Source organism: Stegostoma tigrinum, chromosome 36, assembly GCF_030684315.1.
Source record: "Stegostoma tigrinum isolate sSteTig4 chromosome 36, sSteTig4.hap1, whole genome shotgun sequence".
Classification (NCBI taxonomy): Eukaryota; Metazoa; Chordata; class Chondrichthyes; order Orectolobiformes; family Stegostomatidae; genus Stegostoma; species Stegostoma tigrinum.
In genome coordinates this window covers 286,878-311,744 of record NC_081389.1, presented here as the reverse complement: position 1 = coordinate 311,744, position 24,867 = coordinate 286,878, and the positions used below count along the sequence as shown (strand labels likewise).

The window sequence follows — 24,867 nt, the reverse complement described above, 5'->3', positions numbered from 1 at the left end:
TGTCCAAATGGTACCGTAACTGCCTGTCCTCATTGCAGATGCTCAAGAACAACACAAAGAAATACTGCAACAGAGAAATGAAACACTTGATTTGAACACCATTCTAATCAAGGAGAAGGTTAAAATTTCTCACTTGAATGCACAGTACACTGAGCTGACAATTATTTCTCCCGTTTGTCACTGAAAACTGATAAGAGCATGAACTTATTGCGCGTGGCAGAGATCATGAAGAATGGGGAGAGATGCATCATCGGAGGGAACTGGAAAAAGTACGCATTGATCAATTGTTCCGAAGTCTTGTGAAAAGCAACTATCAGTGCCATCCTGGAAAGGGACAAGTTGTACAAATTCATTCAGATTGTTCTGTCATTGTCAGTGGAGTCCTAGGAACTGGGAAGACAGCACTACTACAAAAGACAGTTTACGACCGGGCCAGGGGGAACCTTTACCCACATTTCCAACTTGTCTTCAGTTTTAAATTGAGTGAGTTGAATACTATTAACTGGAAATTGATTTTAAAAATAAATGATTCTGTTGTTCTATCCTTATTTGGAGAAATTTGTGTCAGATCTCTGGAAAAATCCAGCCAGTCTGCTGTTTATATTTGACAGTTTACATGAACTCAAGGACAGCATCGAATTTCCGGACAGTCAGTCAGATATAGCACCTCAAACAATATGCATGGACCCAAAGATCCCCTGCAAAGTGTCTGATGTTGTCAGCAGTTTAATACATAAGCAACTCCTCCCAGGGTGTTCAGTATTATTGACCAGCCAACCAAGTGAACGGCAATTATTGGAAAAAGCTGACATTAGTGTGTGGGCTGAAACACTTGGATTTGTTGGGGAAGAATAGAAAGAATATTTACAAAAGTGCTTTGGAGACCAGATGGTGGCAGCAGCTGTTTCCAAACATGTGGAAGAGAATGAGATCCTCTACACCATGTGCTACAACCACTCCTATTGCGAGATTCTCTGCCTCTCACTGGGTCCCTTCTATCCACAAGGAAACAGGGAACAGCAACAAGTCCCCAGGACCATTGCCCAACTGTATTCCTACGATATTTACAACATTCTGAAAAGCCACAGCCGAGAGATTGAAAAACCTTGTGACGTGTTACTGAAGATCGGTGAGATGGCCTTAACAGGTGTCTTTGAGAAACAGATTGTCTTTCGAAATGAAGATCTGATCAAATATAATCTTCAGCCTTCACAGTTCCTGTCTTGGTTCATGTTGGAAATTTTTGAGAGGAATGATTCTGCCCGGTGTGTGGTCTTTGGCAGGTAGGATGAAGGAAAACCCTAAAGCTTTCTATCGGTATGTTAGGAATAAAAGAATGACGAGAGTAAGATGAGGGCCAGTCAAGGATAGTAGTGGGAGTTGTGCGTGGAGTCCAAAGAGATAGGAGATGCGCTAAATGAATATTTTTTGTCAGTATTAATACAGGAAAATGACATTGTTGTCGAGGGGAATACTGAGATACTGGCTATTAGACTAGACGGGATTGAGGTTCATAAGGAGGAGGTGTTAGCAATTCTGGAAAGTGTGAAAATAGATAAGTCTCCTTGGCCGGATGGGATTTATCCTAGGATTCTCTGGGAAGCTAGGGAAGAGATTGCAGAGCCTTTGGTTTTGATCTTTGTGTCATCATTGTCTACAGGAATAGTGCCAGAAGCCTGGAGGATAGCAAATGTTGTCCCCTTGTTCAAGAAGGGGAGTAGAGACAACCCTGGTAATTATAGACCAGTGAGCCTTACTTCAGTTGTGGGTAAAGTGTTGGAAAGAATTATAAGAGAGAGGATTTGTAATCATCTAGAAATAATTTGATTAGGGATAGTCAACGCGGTTTTGTGAAGTGTAGGTCGTGCCTCACAAACCTTATTGAGTTCTTTGAGAAGGTGACCAAACAGGTGGATGAGGGTAAACCGGTTGATGTGGTGTATATGGATTTCGGTAAAGCATTTGATAAGTTCCCCACGGTAGGCTATTGCAGAAAATATGGAGGCATGGGATGGAGGGTGCTTCAGCGGTTTGGATCAGAAATTGGCTAGCTGTAAGAAGACTGAGGGTGGTGGTTAATGGGAAATCAGATCGGAGCTCAGTTACTAGTCGTGTACCTCAAGGATCTGTTTTGGGGCTACTGCTGTTCGTCATTCTTATAAATGACCTGGATGAGGGCATAGAAGGATGGGTTAGTAAATTTGTGGATGACACTAAAGCCGGTGGAGTTGAGGATAGTGAGGAAGGATGTTATAGGTTACAGAGGAACATACTTAAGCTGCAGTGCTAGGCTGAGAGGTGACAAATGGAGTTTATTGCGGATAAGTGTGAGGTCATTCACTTTAGAAAGAGTAACTGGAATACAGAGTACTGGGCTAAATGTAAGATTCTTGGTGTGGATGAGCAGAGAGATCTCGGTGTCCATGTACATAGATCCCTGAAAGTTGCCACTCAGGTTGATAGGGTTGTTAAGAAGCTGTACGGTGTGTTAGGTTTTAGTGGTAGAGGGATTGAGTTTCGGAGCCATGGCGTCATGTTGCAGCTGTACAAAACTCTGGTGCGGCCACACTTGGAGTATTGCATACAGGTCTGGGGGTTCGCTGCATTATAGGAAGGATGTGGAAACATTGGAAAGGGTGCAGAGGAGATTTACCAGGATGTTGCCTGGTGTGGAGGGAAGATCTTATGAGGAAAGGATGAGGGACTTGAGGCTGTTTTCATTAGAGAGAAAAAGGTTAAGAGGCGACTTAATAGAGACATACAGGGTGATCAGAGGATTAGATAGGATGGACAGTGAGAGCCTTTTTCCTCAGATGGTGATGGCTCGCACAAGGGGACATAGTTTTAAATTGAATGGTGATAGATATAGAACAGAAGTCAGAGGTAGGTTCTTTACTTAGAGAGTAGTAAGGGCGCGGAATACCCTGCCTGCAACAGTAGTAGACTCGCTAAGTTTAAGGGCATTTAAATGGTCATTGGATAAACATATGGATAATAATGGAAAAGTGTAGGTTAGATGGGCTTCAGATTGGTTTCACAGGTCAGCACAACATCGAGGGCTGAGGTGTCTGTATTGTGCTGTAATGTTCTATGTTCTATGTTCTACATGTTTCTCCATCTCACCATCCTAGAGTTTGTAGCTGCACTTGCACAATTCCTGGCTCCTGATCTCGAGGACATCCAGAAACTGCTCAATAATGTTCAGAGCAAGGAGGATGGGAGATTCAAGATATTTCTTCGCTTTGTCGCTGGACTGTCCTCCCCTCAGGCAGTTTGGCCCATGGAGGAGCTTGTCGGTCCATTTCTTCATCAAACAACCTGCCGAGTTATTGAGTGGGTGCAGGAGAAGGTTGTTAAACAGATTGGTAATACTGGAAGCAAAAGTGGGAAAAGGGATCTTCTGAATACTCTGCACTATTTGTTTGAGTGCCAGCTTAAAGCCCTGGCACAGTCCACATTGGGGTCTGTGGAAAGACCCAGCTATATTCAGGGTGAAGGGCTCCAAAGGCTGGAACATTCACTGCACAAATGCCTAGTTTTGAGGTAACTCATTACTTTCATGCGTTAAATTGTTAAATTGGTTTCTACTTTTTTAGTTACATAAATGTGCACCATGAAAAAGAATTATAAAATGTCAAATGCACCAGTGCTAATCAAAGTTTCAGTTGAATCAGCACATCATTCCAGGAAAACAAATAAGATTTAAGGTTTTTCCAAAACAAGTGTACAATGAACAAAAGTTCACAGATGGCAGGATTTGATTATGTAAAAATGATGTAGAGAATAGAAATTTCCAAAATAAAAAAACAAATATTAGAAATATGTTACAAATAAGGGTCTAAAATTGGAAAAATATTGCCAGATTGACCAGATGTCGATGATGAATGATGCTAAAAAGGTGCCCCCTGTGGCATCATGCCTAATATTTTGCTTGATTTATTACATGCAACATGGGGTTGTGACCTGATTTATCTTATCTGTGGGAAATCTTTCTTGGTTCAGAAAGTATAGTTTGTAAGCCATTCCCAAATCAGCACACTAAATAATGACAATCTGGTCAGGCTGCACTGTAGGCACTTATGAAAAATGCCTTGGTCAATGCACAATATAAATGAAAAGGATCCTGTCATATGTCTAACAGAGGAACAGAATTTTAATAAAAACTGCTCAAAATAATTGATTAACCAGACTGAAATCCGAGTTTAATTCAAAGTGAAAGTCTAAAATCACCTTCACTCTATACATGGTCTTTCAATGCTTTCAGATTACACACAAATCACACATTATCTTCATTATTTAAAACATCAACCACATTATGTGGCATCTGCCTTTGTTATTTCAAATTATGCCTCATTTGAAAGTGTTTTTCAGACTGACACGATATACAAAGTACACACATATGAAGTTGTGATGATATTTGCTGAGTGGAAGAGCAGGTATATTCACATCAGAATCCCACGGTGAAATCAATAATAGAAACTACAATTTGGTTCTCACTTGATGGTACTCCATGGAGTAGGAGCTTGCTGAGTGGCATTTAATGTTTTGAAGTATATCACGTACTCCTCAGGCTAGAAATAGCCCAATCTTATTGGCAAAGACAGCAAAACCGGCTTATCAATCTTTTATCATTGTAATATTTTTATACAAACTGTTAGAAAGATTTGAAAACAACCAGGATATCCACAATATGTTTCAGCACATTTCGACATACTTTATGGTTATTTGATGGCTTGAGGGAAATGATCTTGGTGACTAAGGAATTTAATTACTGTGCTTGGTCCTGAAGCACCGAAATTGAAAATTTGAGGCACGGGGGTGAGTATAAAACAGTACACAATCAACTGTATAATAACTGATTATCACAATTTTAGATCATTATTATTATCAGCAATAGTTTAATTTGTACCTACTATATCTATAATGATGCTCATCACTGCTTATCTGCTACATAAGTCCCGATTGACCTTACCAACTTTCACTCACTATTGTTCTCAGGTTAGCTGACAATGGTCTCACAGTGTCTTGTACTGAGAATCTCAGCTTTGTTCGCAGCACAAACCAGTCACTGAAAGGCCTGTATAATAAAGTGTGAAGTTGGATGAACACAGCAGGCCCAGCAGCTTCTCGGGAGCACAAAAGCTGACGTTTCGGGCCTAGACCCTTCATCAGAGAGGGGGATGGGGTGAGGGTTCGGGAATAAATAGGGAGAGAGGGGGAGGCGGACCGAAGATGGAGAGAAAAGAAGATAGGTGGAGAGGAGAGTATAGGTGGGGAGGTAGGGAGGGGATAGGTCAGTCCAGGGAAGACGGACAGGTCAAGGAGGTGGGATGAGGTTAGTAGGTAGGAGATGGAGGTGCGGCTTGAGGTGGGAGGAAGGGATGGGTGAGAGGAAGAACAGGTGTGGACTTCACCAGCTTCAAAATCTCCCCTTCCCCCACTGCATCCCAAAACCAGCCCAGTTCATCTCCTCCCCCCACAGCATCACACAACCAGCCCAGCTCTTCCCCTCCCTCCACTGCATCCCAAAACCAGCCCAGCCTGTCTCTGCCTCCCTAACCTGTTCTTCCTCTCACCCATCCCTTCCTCCCACCCCAAGCCGCATCTCCATTTCCTACCTCTACCTCATCCTGCCTCCTTGACCTGTCCATCTTCCCTGGACTGGCCTATCCCCCCCTACCTCCTCACCTATACTGTCCTCTCCACCTATCTTCTTTTGTCTCCATCTTCGGTCCACCTCACCCTCTCTCCCTATTTATTCCAGAACCCTCACCCCATCCCCCTCTCTGATGAAGGGTCTAGGCCCGAAACGTCAGCTTTTGTGCTCCTGAGATGCTGCTTGGCCTGCTGTGTTCATCCAGCTTCACACTTTATTATCTTGGATTCTCCAGCATCTGCAGTTCCCATTATCACTGAAAGGCCTGTACCTGGGCTATAATAATCTGGAATGTTCTCGAGTAAAACACTTATCTGTGGCTCTGGAGCACTTGGACTGTGAAATACAGAATCTGCGTGAGTATGAGATGATTCATCATCATGAGACGTCCAAACACAACTTGAGCTGAGTAAACCGTAAACAAAACAGGCTAACAGGCTCTGATCTCTATATTTTGAAGATTAGTATTGTTTGCATGATAATCCTCTTATTCATTGCTTTTATTTTGCTTTCTTACTGATTGCTAGTCTGAATGATAATGAGCTTACAGATTCTTGTATCAAAGATCTCGCTTCTGCTCTGAGTACAAGCCAGTCCCTCATGGAGCTGAACCTGAACAATAATAAACTTGGAGACTCAGGAGTAATATTGATATCTGATAGCCTGAGAAAGTCAGACTGTAAAATACAGGAATTGATATATGTAACTCATTTAGCCTAGTTTCATTCTTATTTTGATTTTCTACTTTTAAAACTGTTCACCAGCATTATTATTAGCGAGAAAACTATAAATGTACATTTGTTCATACAGAGACCATTGTCATTATTTTCTGTTTCTTGAATTCTCTGTTCAGCTTAGCTGATAATGCACTCACAGAATCATGTATCGAGGTTCTCATACCTGCTCTCAGTACAAGCCAGTCACTGACAATTTTGTCGCTGTGTTCAAACTCCTTAACTGACCAATCTATTCCTGCTGTCAGCCATCTCATACTGAATTCTGAGAGTCTGCAGTGTATCTGGTGAGTACTGCTTCTTTCCAATGTAATTCCATGGCTTACACTAGTCCCAGGTTGCATCTAATATTTATGTTCCATATGAATTTCTATCTTCTTCTAACACTACCAGACGAGTCCTTCCTTATAAACCCCTTGCTATGACTGCTCAGATTTCAATCACAATTATTTTCTGCTGGGAGCAGGTTTCACATTTCTTTTATATATAAAATCCCCACAATGTGGAAATGGATCATTCAGCCCAACAAGTCTACACTGACCCTCCAAGCAGCACGCCAGCCAGATCTATTCCCCTTTCCCATGACCAACACATCTAACTATACATCCCTGAACACCGTGGACAATATAGCATGGCTAATCCACCTAATGCGCACGTCTTGGAATGTGGGAGGAAACCAGAGCGCCTGGCAGAAAAACACGCAGACACAGGGAGAACGTGAACTCAGGTCTCTGGCATTGCGCAGTAGTAATCTAACCACTGTGCCAGTATGCTGCCATTTTAGTGCATTAACTATATTGTGAAACAATAAGCTTCTGCTGAATATCCAATTGTACTTATTGGCAACTTTCTTGTATTCATGACCACTACATTTGTCAGAACTTCAAATTAATTATTTTCTATGTCTTTAAAGGGTCTAGGTCCGAAACGTCAGCTTTTGTGCTCCTGAGATGCTGCTGGGCCTGCTGTGTTCATCCAGCTACACACTTTGTTATCTTGGATTCTCCAGCATCTGCAGTTCCCATTATCTCTGTTTGTACACTGTTCAGTTTCTCTTGGAAGACTACTTCTCTTTGAAGGATCAATCTGTTCAGCCTTTCCTGAAGAATATCAGTTTTGGAGGTTAATTTAATCCGGATCATCAATCTATGCTAAAACATATTCTGAAAAACAAAAAATGCTGAATGTCTGAAGGCCCGGCACATAACGCTCAACAAATATAGTTTTCCTAAAGGCTCAGGCACCCACTGAAAAGATCATCCACCTGGAGCCAACAAAAAAAAAAGTAGAAACCAAAAGAACTGTGGATGCTGTTAATCAGGAACAAAAACAGAGTTGCTGAAAAAGCCCAGCAGGCCTGGCAGCATCTGTGAAGGAAAAAAGAGAATTAACATTTTAACTTAGCTGCTTGGATACAGAATTGGCTGGCCAACAGAAGACAGCGAGTGGTAGTAGAAGGAAAATATTCTGCCTGGAAGTCAGTGGTGAGTGGAGTTCCACAGGGCTCTGTCCTTGGGCCTCTACTGTTTGTAATTTTTATTAATGACTTGGACGAGGGAATTGAAGGATGGGTCAGCAAGTTTGCAGACGACACAAAGGTCGGAGGTGTCGTTGACAGTGTAGAGGGCTGTTGTAGGCTGCAGCGGGACATTGACAGGATGCAGAGATGGGCTGAGAGGTGGCAGATGGAGTTCAACCTGGATAAATGCGAGGTGATGCATTTTGGAAGGTCGAATTTGAAAGCTGAGTACAGGATTAAGGATAGGATTCTTGGCAGCGTGGAGGAACAGAGGGATCTTGGTGTGCAGATACATAGATCCCTTAAAATGGCCACCCAAGTGGACAGGGTTGTTAAGAAAGCATATGGTGTTTTGGCTTTCATTAACAGGGGGATTGAGTTTAAGAGTCGTGAGATCTTGTTGCAGCTCTATAAAACTTTGGTTAGACCGCACTTGGAATACTGCGTCCAGTTCTGGGCGCCCTATTATAGGAAAGATGTGGATGCTTTGGAGAGGGTTCAGAGGAGGTTTACCAGGATGCTGCCTGGACTGGAGGGCTTATCTTATGAAGAGAGGTTGACTGAGCTCGGTCTCTTTTCATTGGAGAAAAGGAGGAGGAGAGGGGACCTAATTGAGGTATACAAGATAATGAGAGGCATAGATAGAGTTGATAGCCAGAGACTATTTCCCAGGGCAGAAATGGCTAGCACGAGGGCTCATAGTTTTAAGCTGGTTGGTGGAAAGTATAAAGGGGATGTCAGAGGCAGGTTCTTTACGCAGAGAGTTGTGAGAGCATGGAATGCGTTGCCAGCAGCAGTTGTGGAAGCAAGGTCATTGGGGTCATTTAAGAGACTGCTGGACATGTATATGGTCACAGAAATTTGAGGGTGCATACATGAGGATCAATGGTCGGCACAACATTGTGGGCTGAAGGGCCTGTTCTGTGCTGTACTGTTCTATGTTCTATGTTCTATGTTCTAAGTCTAGCGATGGGTTCTGAGCAAGAGTCACTGGACCCGAAATGTTAACTCTGTTTTTTTCCTTCACAGATGCTGCCAGCCCTGCTGGGCTTTCCACAAAACTTTGTTTCTGTTCCAAAAAAAAGTAGAACACATAGCTGCATTCAGGAAACCACAAAGATGCAAGTTTAATAAAGATGCAGACTAGAAAATATAATGGGTCTCAGCATCAACAAACCCCTGAAACATACCGTGGCTTTAAAAGTTATAGGTGTAAAGACGGATTGTTTGATTTTCCAAAATGTTTCAGATTCCAGAGGACTTTGTAAGGATTGGGAGATAACAAAGATAACACAACCATTTAACAGATGACAAGAAAAGAGAAATGGAAACTATCGATCAAATCGCCATTAGCATTCCTGTTGACAAAATGATTTAAATATCATAAAACGATTGAGCAGTCAGCATGGATTTACATAAAAAACGAAATGCTGTCTGGCAAAAGGGAACACTTGTCTTGCAGAGTTAACTAGTAAGAATGATGAGAGAGAAGCAATGGATGCCAAGTCAGTATCACAGTCTAACCAGATCATGGGGCTGCTGTTTCATTATAGAGAGACAACTGGTGGTGATTTAAAGTGAGGGGAACCATACCTCAGGAAAAATGGAGGGTTGGGAAGGAGTGTCTTTCATGATAACCTCAGCTGGTGATGGGAACTGAGACCATTTTGTAAGTTGGCTGAGCTAAACTGACCGTCATTGATGAATGTAGTAAAGGGATTTGATGCAATTTTGACCACAACAATGAGCTAATACATTAAAATGCTGAAAGAGTTACTTCACAGATAAAAAGCGAAGAGAAGAATTAAGGTGAATATGTTCATTCCATTATTTCTATAACTATTTAGAGTTTTAGAAAATTGTATGATTTGATTCAAAGATCAATAACCTTTCAGGAGAATGATGTGATTAATTTGGAAAAGAAGTGTTTCCATTGACCAGGCTATTGAGCATATGTCATATTCCCAAAATATGAGGTCAATAATTTTGAACAGTGGTAAGGAGACATTTCAGTGCTCAAGAAGTATTGTCCACGATAGGCATAGATGGCTAGTCATTGATTCTAATCGATTGGTCAATTGGCTTTGATTCTGAAGGAATTGAAGGTGTATGCTGAAATTTCAAGAAGTTGGTTCTGCTGTAGAAGAACCAAGAAGAAACAAGAATAGAGCAATTAGATCAGGTCCCAAAGACCATATGGTCAATCTCACCTTTCATCCCCTGTGTTCTTTTGTACTTCACATTGCTTCCAGTATTTTCCTTTCGCTTAATATTTTCTTCTTGTTGTCTTTTGCGAAATCGCATGCTCATCTCCCACTATTTTGGGATTACTTTTCATTTTGATAATTCTGTTAGTAATGTTTTGTAACTAACACTGCCGCATAGTATCCATTCTTGAAATTTTTCTTTCATAATGCAATGCATCTTCAACTTTGGGTGTCACCATGATTCCACTCCTGGCGCGCTCTGGAGCCAATAGATAAGTCCTGAATACATTGTAATAATTCCATTCCATAAACCTTTGCTTCCTTCTTTTGTCAGTTGATTTAGGGTACATTTAATTTTGAATGATTCTTCATCTGTGTATCATGTCATCGATTGTTCCTTGTGATTTTTCCTGCATCTTTTTGCACATATCCCCAATATGGCCAATTGCTCGATTCTTTCATTTTCTCATTATCTATGTTTTCATTAAACAACAATATTATACTTTCTCATGAGCTTAGTTAATGGTATAACAGGCTTACTGAAATGAATATCCTCCCTCTGTTCTTGTTTCTATTACACATATCACAGTACATCATCAATATTAATTACAGACATTTCAGCTCTCTCCTGCCTTGATATTTTTGAAATGTTGCAAATGCATCATTTCATCTTCAATCTTTTTCTTTGTTTTGGCATATTTAAGTTCTTTTGTAAAAACTAAGCTTACTTCCTAAAGCTGTAGTATTTTCTCAGGTTCCTCATTTGTTTCTATGTGATCAGTTTGATGCCAAGACCAATCACAAGCCCTTTAGTCATAATGATTGCTGTCCAGCTGCTGCTCATTGTGGAAGTTGCCTCAGCCTTACTTCTCCTCTCAAGTTGACTCTGGCTTCTTGTACAATTCAGCTGTACAAATATGAATGGAATTCTGGCATTGTATGTTTTTTATGCCTCTGTTTGTTGTTGAAATATTATTTCCCTAGCATTTTCTATGCAACTAGGTTCGGAGAGAATTCATTTACTTTCAATGGAGAAGAACAGCTGCACTTGCTTCAGAAATCCAGAAATGGCTGAAGAGTGGAAGTGTGATGAGTTTATTATTTGAGCATTGTTGGTCGTCTCGTTAAAGGTTGAAGATCTGATGACACCAACAGTATTTTATTTCTGACTTTATGCATACTATTAGTGTTATTTTGTCTGTTTTGATAACGCAATTATGCATTGTAATACAAGGTAATGTGTTTCATTATGTAAACATCTATGAAAACAATATTGATCTATTTAAAGGAAGAGAATTGACTTCTACCAGTGAGCATTAGTAATCTAGTTATGTGAACATTATTGATTTTCACGGCTAATATTGAATCCAATATTTGTTTCATTCTTTGAGCATTACTCATAACATATTTGATTGTGAATTGTTGGGCTAGTCTTAAAACACAGTAACACCTCAGCAGAGAGATATTATTCAAGATTTTTTGTAAGTGTTGGTATTATCGTTTGCACATAAACCCTTGAGATGAATTCTCTTAACCAAATACTTTGGAAAATTGAGAAATTTTCAAAGGAAGAACCTTTTTTCATTTACATATTGGCATTAACCTCTCTTGCTATCCTATCTCATGACAATAATATTCATTTCAGGAAAAGAAAATATTATCTTTTTGTATTTTCTGCAGAACTGCACAATCTAGTCATCAGAAGACCTTACTGAGCATAAATGTCTGCGGTGCTGACTCTCCTCTATGGCCACCTTACAGCAGGCCAGACGAATGCTGGAAGTTGAGGACCTTTCTGTCTTCTCTCTCAAAAGAAGGGTAGCTGGGGATAAGGTCGGACAATGCCCTGGAGCATGGTATAAGGGAGACAATAAACAGCTTAGAAAGGAATTTTAAGAGACATGTCCATTAAGGAATTTGTGTAGTTCAGGTAGTTTAGGGGTGGCACGGTGGCTCAGTGGTTAGCACTGCAGCCTCACAGCACCAGGGACCCGGGTTTGATTCCAGCCTTGGGTGACTGCTTGCATGGAGTTTACACATTCTCCCCGTGTCTGCGTGGGTTTCCTCTGGGTGCTCCGGTTCCCTCCCACAGCCCAAAGATGTGCAGGTGGATCAGCCATGCTGAATTGCCTGCAGTGTTCAGGGGTGTGTGGGTTATAAGGGGATGGGCTGGGTGTGATGTTTCAAGGGGCAGTGTGGACTTGTTGGGCCGAAGGGCCTGTTTCCACACTGTAGGGAATCTAATCATACCTCGTGGTCATGTATCCATGAGACCAAACAAGTAGCAATTAACTGAAAGAGCAGCTGTTCTTTGTGTTGGATAAGAAGGTCATGCTAGATGACCCTGAAGTTACAGGTTATAGCCAAATCACTGGGCAGACTGCCTACAATCATGTCTCATACATTCAAGGCTGAAAGCGATAGATTTTTAATCAGGGTTCTGAGGAAAGGCAGGAAAGCGCAGCTAAGAATCGTACCATCAGCCAGAATCTCATTGAATGGGTTGAATGGCTACTTCTGTTATGACATCTGATGGTCTTAAACCGTGCTTGAAATAGGGAGGGAGAGGGAGATGTATGCAGGTTCCTGGAGCTGAACATCTCCCTGAATATGGATACAAACTTCAGAGCCCAATCTCAGGCCTACAGTCACTGTGACAGTGTGGTGATTGGATTTGAACCCTATCCCTCCTAAGACATATTACAAAAGCCTCCCTCAAGGCGGGGCCAGTATGTTAATGTTTCCTCTTTTAAGCAGAAGGAGGTTTAGGTCCATTGTCACAGTGATACCATTGGGAACATTCAAACCTTCAGGAAAGGAGAGTGAAAGAGAAGTTACAAGCATGCATAGTGAGAAGAGAGATATAGACCAAGAAGTGACCAGGAGCAGAGAGTGAAAGAAGATATTGGTCGCTGCACAATGTGTCCTTATTCTGTGTCTAATCTCGTCATGTACCTGTCCTAGGGACAGTGTAAAGAGAGAGTTACTCAGTATAACAACATCTACTTGACTGGGACAGATGAGTGTTTGATGTGGATAGAGCAGAGGAGATTTACTCTATGTCTAAATTACAGTGGCCTATGCTGGGGAAGCAAGATGAAAATAGTGTGGAGGGAGGCTCACTTTGCATTTAATTTCATATTGTTCCTGCCTTGGGAATATTTGATGGGAACAGTGTAGAGAGAGGTTTACACTACCTAACTCCATGTTATACGTGCCCTGGGAGTGTTTGTTGGGAGCAGTGTAGAGAGAGGTTTACACTACCTCACTCCATGTTATACGTGCCCTGGGAGTGTTTGATGGGAACAGTGTAGAGAGAGGTTTACACTACCTAACTCCATGTTATACGTGCCCTGGGAGTGTTTAACAGGGACAGTATTGAGGAAGGTTTACTTTCAGATTTTGGAGGTAACCCCTCTCTCTTTATGTCTGTGAATATTACAGATTGTGTGAATTTTAGAGTTTATCTCTCAGTCTTTGATATTGTACATGGGAGTGAGATTCAGTTTGCACACAGGGTCTCTGTCATTCTTTAGATGTCTAATGGATTATGTGCATATATTAAATGTTTATTTCCATATTTGTGTTTGCAATTGAATCTTTAATATTGTAACATACAAATAGTTTTCTACATGGTATATTAATTATAAATAATCTGAACTCTTTGAGAATATCTGTTTTAATTAAATAACTTATGTGTCTTCTGAATGGAGCAAATCTACATGAAATGAAACAGAAAGTGCTGCACATACTCAGCAGGTCAGACAGCAGAGAAAAACTGAATGAATGTTTTCAGCCAATAACCTTCATCAGAGGAAATGACTGTACATTCCCAACAGTCATTGCTTTTATTTAATGTCCACAGCATCTGAAGTAAGCAGCTTTTCCAATTATAAATCTCTACAGCGAATTGTTCAGTTGATTGATGTGGCTTACTGTTGAGAGATTAACACACTCCTTTTCGATCTTATAGTTGATGTGATTACAGGATGGGATTTGTTTACAGACCGATTTGCAGAGTAATGGATGTAATTTCTATCTTTCTTGTTCTGTTTGAGTGTTAGAATAAAAAAGTCAGTAGAATGTGGGATCAGAGTGGGACAGAGCACTGTCTCTGTCTAAGGCTGTGGGATTGATTGTCCTTCTGTGTCTCTGTGTCTCTATGAGTGATAATGTACAGACACTGTGTGTGAAGGAACTGCCTGCATTCCATGTTGTATCTCAGGTGGAAGGTAGAAAGAAGGGCAGAAGGGAAACTCTGTGATGGGTAGAGTATTTTATCCCAGGACCTCTAAATGAAACAAAATCTGAGTATCTGTCACTGATGAGCAATCTTTGCGGATATGATGAATCTCTGATACATTAGATGTTACAGAGATAGCCTGTATTGAAGGGGCTGGAGGAGGATACAATGATAGGGAAGGCCATATGCTGGAGGAGGATACAGAAATAGGGACGGGTCTAGGGTCTGGAGGAGGTTACAGCCATATGGAGAGAAGAGGAAGCTGGAGGAGGTACCAGGGTTAGGGAGGGATGTTGTAGATGAATAAAGTTACAGAGATAGGGTGGTATGTTGGGGCTGGAGGAGATTACAGAAACAGGGAGGCATGGTAACTGATGCAAATTTTCAATTCCCTTATTGAACAGCTCCTCCTAGCCCTTAGTGATCAGTAATGAATGAACAATAATGACAGATGTTTACTGGGTATTTCTAATGTTTGGCACAAAGAATCATGACATTCCCATTACTGCCCATCACCCATACACCACATTGTCTATGTCTGGTTCCATATCTAGGGAGGGATGTACCTGCTGGAGAATGATACAGACAAAGGGAGGGATGTTGGGACTGGAATGGGTTAAAGTGGGAAGGTTGTGGGGACTAGAGGAGCTGACAGAGATGGGGAGATGTGTAACGACAAGAGGAGATTACAGATAAAGGGAAGGGTGTTGTGGATGAAGGAAGTAGCAGAGGTAGGGTGGTGTGTAGGGGCTGGAAAAGATTGCAGAGATCGGAGGTATGGTAACTGATGTGAATTTTCACCTCCATCACCGAACAGCTTCTCCCAGCCCTTCATGATCATGACTGCGTTGACAATGGTGCCAAATGTTTATTACCAAGTGAAGGCACAAAGAATCATGACAATCGCATCACTGCTTATCACTCGTACACCCTACTGTCTATGTCTGGAACTGCTTTGTGCATTCTGGGAGATGACCATATTCTAATGACAGAAATGTTAGGGCTTTTGTAACTCCTTATTTGATTGCAGCAAGGTCTATTGAACTGGAGAGGTCAAACTGTGACCTCACAGAACACCTCAGTCTGTACATCACAGAGAGAGAGCAGATACCACAATAGATTTGTAAATTGTTGTATAAAATGGGAAATTGGATGTTTGGATATTGGTGTGTTGCAAAGAATGAGGTGTGTTTTTTTCACACAACTTGAAGGTTGAAAGTGGAATTGTGTGGTGTTCACATATTAGTTAGACAAAGTCATGTAAGTTGTGGAGAAGGTGGACTTTGGTTCTCTTATGAGGCAGACATGGCCTTGACCCTCTTCCTCCATAAAATCTCATGAGAGGTGTAAAAAAATCTGGGTAGAGTATGCTTGCCTTCATTGCTCAGACCTTTGACAATAGGCATTGCAATGTCATATTAAAGTCAGAAAGGATATTGGTGAGGCCTCTTCTGGAGTATGTAATATCTAATGGTCTCACGGGCTTCATAATATTTGATTTAACTTTGAGCTTTGCACTTTTGAGACCTCACAATCCCAATTATAAGTATCCATCTTGCCTCATTTCACTCTTTGAACTTCTTTTTTGCATCTAAAAGTTCTGTTCTAGCTAACAATCGCCTACAAAAAGCTTGAATACTGTACCACTCAATGTGGTACACCTTTATTACACTTCAAAGCAATAGCATATATTCACAATGACAATGGTTCCTTTGAAGTCCCATGAGCAAAGGGCTGACATAGGTACTGAATCTGTCAGCAGGTAGTCAGGCTCAGTTTTGGATCACCTGACCAAACTGCTGTACCTGGCTTCAGCAGCAAGGCATACATCAGATTTTTAAAATAGAGTCATACATCATGGAAACAGACCCTTCAGTCCAACTTGTCCATGCCAACCAGATATCCTAAACTGATCTAGTCTCATTTGTCAACATTTGGCTCATATTCCTCTAAACCTTTCCTATTCATGTACCCATTCAAATGCCTTTTAAATGATACAGTTTCCTTAACCTCCTTGTGCAATGATTGTCGTATTGGGAAATACCTGCTTTATCCTCCTAATTGGTTTTCAATTAAGCACTGTCCTGTTTGAAGCCATCTTCAGGTGTGTTCGATCTTGTTCTCTCTTCAAAGTTATGGTTGAAGAAATACAGGCAACTTTCTGCGGTGTTCTTTCCAAGTGCCTTCTCTTAATAGTCAGAGAAACAATGGGACATTGTTTTCCAACACGGTTTTTATGAAATTACTTTGGGTCTATCCTCCCTTGGTGCAGTTCTTTGGTCAAGCGAGAAATTTATTCTGCAATGCTAATTCATGAGGTAGCCCCCTGTCACAAAACCAACACACCAGAACTTTGCCACAACACGTTTATATTCGTTAATTGGGAATGAATAACAAACACGACTGTATGAGCCAAAGTGAACAATATAATAGGAGAATAAATGTAAATTTGGATTCCAAAGATTTTACCTGTGGGCGTCAGTGTGTGAGCAAACGTTTGGCTTATGTAAGTCACCTGGTACTTTTGGGATAGCCTTTATCATTTTCACAGTTTAACCTTTACTCTTAATCCACTGATAAAAATATCTCTTTTTGCTGATTTTAACTCTAAGTATTTTCCTTACCTTCCCTTGTCTTTTCCTAGTTTTTGATTTTTACTTCATCCATGTAGTTTCTCCACCAGCTTTTCTTAGTTTCAGGGTTTTTTTTGACAATTGTATGCTTTCTTTTACTGTTTGATGACACCCTGTATACTTGGGGACACCTTTGGGGTTTTGGATCTGGAAACATCATTATTCATCTTTTTTGAGTCATGACTACACTGTGGCTGTAGAGTCTCACTTTTGAAATTTTCCCACTGATTGGTCATTCATTTTTCTTAAAGTATCTGCATCCAGTCCAAATTCTCCAGATCATCTCAAAACAGGTTGAGGTGGTGTATACATTAGGTAAGGAGAAAACGTCCTCTCATCTATCTGTTAAAATCCCTTGCAGACAGCGTCCTCACAATATTGTAAGTGACTACTTCATTCAATTTAAGCTCTATAGGAGATCTGTAATTGTTAGGGCTACCCATGGCTTGGCGGCACAAAATGGCCGATGGCTGCCCATGATTACAGTAGTTAGAGCATGTGGGAAAGTACTTACTTAATAGTGTCCAAAGGTAGAACAATAGTAGGTCTGTATAATCGAAGTTGTTTAAATAAGATAGAACGTACCGCTGCAATTTCTTACATAGATAAGAACATTTCACACTAATTTGTTGCTTCTCTTGAATTATTTAAAAAGATGTTACAGTATTAAGAGTACGTTTTAGTTAAGATTCTTCAGGTAATCATAGATACAGATTCCAAAGTAGATATAGGTTTACTTATATGCAAAGAAAAATCACCAAAAGCAATAGAGTAAAATATTCAAACCAGATTCAGACAGTATAGTGGCCTTCGCCTTATCATTCAGACATTGAAATGTGGATTAAATAAGCACATTGAGACACAATTTGTTGGCTAAAGAATTCTAACGTTAGGTGTAACTACATGCATTTGTTGGGACTGATCAAAAATCAATGTTCTTTTGTATTCCTCGTAATGAGAAATCTTGAAGGGCCTTCTGGAATCTAGAACAATGAAACCCTGGAAGATTCAATCCTGTCCCTCTCTCAACCAAATGCTGGAATGTGTCACTCATACCTCATGAACAAATGAAAGATATATGTTATGCAATAATGCAAAATGTAATAAAATTTCATAATACAATGTTGCTTCTATCTGTATTAAGAAAAGTAGACAGAAGTGCTTTAAATGAAACATTCTCTTGCTGAGACCAGAGCAATTTCAAAAATCAGACATTGTCAAAAATCAGAATCTTGTCTGCCATTTAAAAATTGCTACACATTTTAGAAGAAATTCGAAAGTGTGAACACAATAGGAAACAGGGCAAATAACAGCACAATTTTACTATTAATCCAAGAGAATTGGCAAGGTGGGGAACTTCTGATCACCGTAGAGGGACCTTGTCGAAATACACAAGAGGAATTGTTCATTGTTCATTGATCAGATCTATTGTCCAGTGAATATAAACACGCTCTTTCAGTTTAATAGTTCATCAAAATATGGCAAATTCAGCAGGAATGAAGTCTACACCAGTCAATATTTATAGTGGACTTTAGAACCAATTGACAACGTGTTCATCCAAATTGGCACTGAAACAATATGTCACCAAGCTGCTGGTTACTGATTCCTCAAATGATTCAGTCCAGTTACTCAATGTTCTCACATTCCAATCCAATTGAAACCGACAAAATACTCTAAGATAATGCCACAATTTGAAAAAAAGCTTAACATCATTCCTCAAAAATGTGAAGAAAGCTTGACTCAGGCCTTTGTAAAATTATTGGCAGGAGGGTATGGGTAGGGCGGATAGGAAGAAGCTATTCCTCTTAGTTGAAGGTTCAATAACAAGGGGCATAATTTTAGAGTGAAAGGCAGGATGTTTAGAGGGGATTTAAGGGAACTTATTTTCACCCAGATGTTGGTGTGATCTAGAATGCAATGCCAGGGAGGAGAGCTGAAATAACTCCACTGAGGCTGATATCCCTTCACCAAGCCACCCTTTATTTACACATGTATAGTACATGGGCGCTGACCAGCCAGCTCAGAGCCAGCTCTCAGAGTGAACAGAACTTCTGAGACTCCAGTTTATATCTGTCAGCTAGGGCTCACTGACTGAACCTGGTTAGTAGTCCCCATCACGGAACTCATATTCTATGGGTCCACTGGTTGACCTCATTGCAATTGCTATAGTAGCTAAAGCAGGAAACCTTATTATGTTTAAAAAGTGTGTGGATGAACACTTGAAGTGTCCCAACTTTCAAGGCTGCCCACCAAGTGCTAGAAAATTGGATGGCTTTAGATAGGTCAGAGCAGACCCAGTGGGCTAAAGGGATTTTTTTGTGTTGTATGACCCTATGACTCTGTAATAAATTGACTTCATGATTAAATTGAAAATATTGAATGAAAATTCATCCAGTTAATGACACACACGACGGGTCTTACCAATCAATGGTTATCTGAAAAATAAAATAGGCTAATGTTAGTTGTGAAGAGTGGGCCTATAACATTGAAAGAACATTAGGATATCCCAGTATTGACATGGTTTAGAAGTTTGAGGATGACCTCTGTCTGAAGACAGACTGAATCAGTTCAGAATATATTCACTGGGGTTTAGAAGAATGAGTTGAATGTCTCTTGAAACTTACAACCTTCTAATAAGACTAGACAGGGTGAATGCAGGAAGGATGTTCCCAATGACCAAGGCAATTCAGGACCAGGGATCACAGTCGAAGGGTATGGGATAGGCCATTTAGGGCTGAGGTAAGGAGAAAATTCTTCACTTAAGGAGTGATGAGGCTGTGGAATTCTCTGCCACAGAAAGTCTAAACAGTAAATGTTTTTGAGAAGGAGTTAAATTTGGTTCTTAGGGCTAAAGGGAGAAAGGGTCAAAAGTGGGAACAGGATATTGAGTTGGATGATCAGCCATGATCATAAGGAATAGCGAAGTATGCCCATTTGTATATCCATTGGGATAGGGTGGGAGGAGGTTTTGGCAAACAAAGGTACAGTCTCAGGTTAGTGGTAAATCTGAAGTTGAGAACAATGCTCTTCACAGTACAGCTTATGAATTTTTAGGATTCACTTCTCCAGAGTTTCTGGATGTTCTGGATGTTTAGTTTCAGCCAAGTCACCATTGTCCTGGAGTGTCACTCTCTCAAGAAAGGTGACTGGTAGTGAATTTAACCTGTGGGTCACCACAGAGTTGAGAAGGCAAGACCTTTAGGGTGACCTGAACTCGTATGGGAACTGAGGTTGTGCTATTGGTATCTCTCTGCATCACATACCAGCTATCCAGCCAAGTAAGCTAAGCAATCCCTTAAGTATTAATATGTTCTCCAGTGAGATGAACAGATTTCTTCGTCTGAACATAAGGTTTGATTGAATTCAATGTTTGAAAAAGCACAACGTGATGTGTGACCTTCATTTGCTCCTATTTCTCATTTCCAATTACAATGAAATTTCCAGTGGTGCTCCCAACTAAAATCTGTGAGACTGTGCATTGAGTTTGGGTGAACGGGTCTCAAGAGATCATGATCCTGTTTTTCCACACACAGAAAATCCTCACTCTGTGCAGCAGGTCGTATTACTTGGAAATGCTGGATATTTTCCCATTTCATTGCCTGGGTTCCATCATCAATTGTAAATTTTCTAAACCCACTTCATGATCAGGCTGATGTCCACCTATTAAGTGGCAGCCATTAATTTGTGTTGTTGTTATTGTTGTTGCTCCAGGACTGTTTAGAGGGCTGATGTGGTTCAGTGGTAGTGTCCGTATGTCTCAGCCTGGATGCCCAGCTTCGAGTCTCACCTGCTTCAGAGGTCCGTTGTAACATCTTCGAGCAAGAAAATATCTAAAACATTCATTAACTTGTCTACGCACTAAACTACCTACAGATCAATGGCTTTTATACACAGACTGTTTTATATTAAATTCCCGAATATGTCTTACTGACATAGTCAAGTGATCACAACTATTCACAATTCTTAGAAACAAATTATTTAGTAAAACAAGAAAGTATTTCAGACACAGTTGACTAAGAGATTGAGTGTATTTTGAGGTAGTTAACTGAGGAATAAAGACTGGCCTCTTCTATAGCAACAATAAGAGCCACAAAAACAAATAACAGTGATTTCACCATCATAAGACCACTCAGACAGAGGTTCAGGGAGTTGGAATGACAAAAGCCTGAGTACTGACTCAAAGAGCATTCTGCCTTTATAGCTGCACTCAATAGGGAATGACTGTGTTCTGTGACCTTAACCCACCATGGGCTGATTCTCTGTGATAACCCTGCAGCCCAATTGTATCAATGTGGACTTCACCAGCTTCAAAATCTCCCCTTCCCCCACCGCATCCCAAAAACAGCCCAGTTCGTCCCCTCCCCCCACTGCATCACACAACCAGCCCAGCTCTTCCCCTCCACCCACTGCATCCCAAAACCAGTCCAACCTGTCTCTGCCTCCCTAACCTGCTCTTCCTCTCACCCATCCCTTCCTCCCACCCCAAGCCGCACCTCCATCTCCTACCTACTAACCTCATCCCACCTCCTTGACCTGTCCATCTTCCCTGGACTGACCTATCCCCTCCCTACCTCCCCACCTATACTCTCCCCTCCACCTATCTTCTTTTCTCTCCATCTTCGGTCCGCCTCCCCCTCTCTCCCTATTTATTCCAGAACCCTCACCCCAGCCCCCTCTCTGATGAAGGGTCTAGGCCCGAAATATCAGCTTTTGTGCTCCTGAGATGCTGCTGGGCCTGCTGTGTTCATCCAGCCTCACATTTTATTATCATGGGCTGATTCTCTGTTGGGTGACAGTAGATGCTTGAGTGCCTGGCCCAGTTTTAATGTTATGTCAGTGTTCATATTGTGGGGTTATATGTTTTGGCTCCTGTTCAGATCTTCATACTTCAGTTCAGTTGGGAACATCATCAGTCCATTTAGTGCATGACTGTTATGACATGAGGTTATGTTGCTGCTCTAGTGATCAATCAGAGGTTTGTGTTAATAATTAAAGATATGATTCCATGTTCCACCTCAGCAGTGGTAAAATTTTCACTCAGTGGATTAAATTAGCTTCGAAAATTATTCTTGAGAGTAGTGAAGACCAAGAGATGGCTGTTCTATCAGAAATAATGATTTGTTTCAAATAGGAGTAGGGGCTGCCTACTCCGGAATCATAGTAAGGTAGACGGCTAATAAACTCTGAACTGAGTTACAGTAAACAGTTGTATCAACATCCAAAATACAAAGGACTGGAAGGAGCACTAAAAATTATATGACAGAGTATCTGAAATTGACCTCAGCATCAGACTCAACGGAGAGGGGAGTGGAGGGACCCAGCAGCAAGGCGTCACAGTCTAAGGTTAAGAGTTAGGCTTTTTATGACAGAGATGTTCACCAAGCGATTGATGAGCCATGATCATACTGAAAAACAGACAAGGCTTGAAGTGCTGAAGAGCTGACTCCTTCCTTTATATTCTATATTGCTGCATTTCTGTGAAATAAGAACTTGGTGCTGCAAAGTGTCAGCCACAGAGAAGAACAGAGAGTGGGAGCAAACAAGTCATTTTACAGCCAATTCGACTAGTATTAACGGATGCCTCAGGGACCATTGCTCAATGCAGAGATATTCATAATCTCTATCAATAACTTAAATGATGGAATCATGTGCTATGTCTGCTGATAATACAAAGTCCATTTCAATCTCTATCAATAACTTAGCTGATGGGACAATGGGACAATATATTTCCAAGTTGTGAGTGCCTTGGAGACGAGGTGGGTGATGATTCCATGTATCTGGAGCCCTGGTTCTACTAGATAGAAGTGGTCATTGGTTTGGATCTGTGGGTGTTTGTTGAAATTCTGCAGTGCATCTTGTAGATAGTACACACAGCTGCTACTGAGCATCAGTGGTGTGAATGGTGTAAAGCTTCTTGAGTGTTGGTGGAGGTGTGGGTGTAACAATGAGTTTCTCACTATTGAGCAGCAAGAGGGTAATTAACAAGGATTACTGCTCATTGTCACCCTCAGTACTACCCAGTCTTGCCTGAATGAAATGCACATTCTGCTCTGCAGAGCCAGGCAGTCAGTTCACCAAGTGGACCAGGCTGTCTCTTAGGGCTACTGCTTTCTCTCTTCATACTCACTCACTTGAACCTACCTGGATGCTTTGCCTTGTATTTTGGTTTTGACACACAGCCTGGATGCTTGTCATGCCTGTCTGGAGTTATCAGCCACATGGGTGGTCATGTCTCTGAGTGGTATTGTGCTACATGGGATATGGCAGATGTCTGGGTCTGGGAGGATCGGTGCAGATGTGATGGATTGAACAGCCTCTTTCCGTTTGTTTTGACAAATGCGGATTTTTTTAGGCTTTGATGTTGATGGCATTTGTCAAAATCCCCACATTGAGTCAATTTTTGAAAGGAATGAGGTACAGCCAGAACCTATCAATCCATTGTTCTGACCATGGAATTGGGCACAAATCTGTCTCTGTGACTGTGTTCACGTTTCTGTAGTCTATACTGAATTGATTTGACACATCACTCTTAGTAACTGATACTACTAAGGAACTCTAGATTTGACTTGTTTTAATTTAATCATGTTCCAGCATGTATTGAATCTCTGTTTCCTCGTGAGTCCGACTTACTGGGCTCAGTTGATAAAGATGCCAGTTTATGGATGCTGACCCTCCCACATCCACATCATGTCTACTTGACACATTAGATTACCTTACACTTCCACGTAGTCTTATGAAAACCTCACACTACTAAATAAGACAAAACTAATGTTTAACTGCCTTATTATTTGTTTTGGCTAAATTAATTATAGGAAGTTCACTTTGAGAGCTGTCTATCCTTCCTTCCACCGTACTCCTGCTGTCTCTGTCATTGTCTGCTATTCTTACCAACTGTCACACTTCATCTCACCCCATTATCCTCTTCTCTGTGATAATACCTGAAATAACACCACAGAGGCCAGTATACTGTCATCAAGTCATCTTTATTTATACCTGCATATAGTTCAGCTTTCAGAGTGAACAGAGTCTCTGACACTCCTGTTTATATCTGTCAGCCAGGGCTCCCTGGTTGGACCAGATTAACAGCCCTAATCAGGGAACTCATATTCTACAGGATCCACTCAGCTGACCTTGTTACAATCACTACAATCTCCTGAATGAATAAAAAGTGCACAATGGGAAATGTACTCCAGTCAAAGTGTCAAGTTTAGAAATTTGCTCCTTATTGTAAAAATATAAAAATAATGATACAACCTCTGTCCCATTGAATAAATTGGTTCTGATCTCCTGGTCAGCATCAAGTTTGATCCCAGCTACATTGCAGATATGAGGCCAGACAGTTGAGTCTGGTGACCATGTTACTAAGTCCCTGATGTCACAAAGGGACCAGGACCAGTAGAACCAATCTAAACATGGCTGATTATTTCACTGAATGTACAAAGAGAGTTTCCAATTATTTTTATTGAAAATTAATATGTTCTCCTCCCTTTTAATGAACATTTTGTTAGATTGACCACATGCATGCCACTATTCACATGATGCTAGTGGACTACAATTCCTTGGAAATTGTAGTCAGCACTGACAGTTTACACCATCCTCCTAGAATGTCACATCTGTGAATTATGTAGACTAGCTCCTCAATACAAAAGAGCAACAGAAAAAAAAAATCTCTTTTTCAACCAGAACAGAACAAATGAAACCATTGAAAACACTTATGCATGACCTGGCACTGATGACCTCGACAATTATCTCCTACAATATTCAATGGTCTTTGACTGGGGACATCCAAATACTTCATTAGCTGATCTGTCCCAATTAGGAGCTCTGGTGACACAAATGCAATTGCTGCTGCGTTTGAATAATCTTTAATTATAC

The 24,867-nt window shown here is 40.9% G+C and overlaps 1 pseudogene; it reads left to right on the top strand.

Moving 5' to 3' along the window:
* LOC125446740 (NACHT, LRR and PYD domains-containing protein 3-like) overlaps positions 1–24,611 on the top strand; it is a 42,663-nt pseudogene extending 18,052 nt beyond the window's left edge.
* The last annotated feature ends 256 nt before the right edge of the window (positions 24,612–24,867 follow it).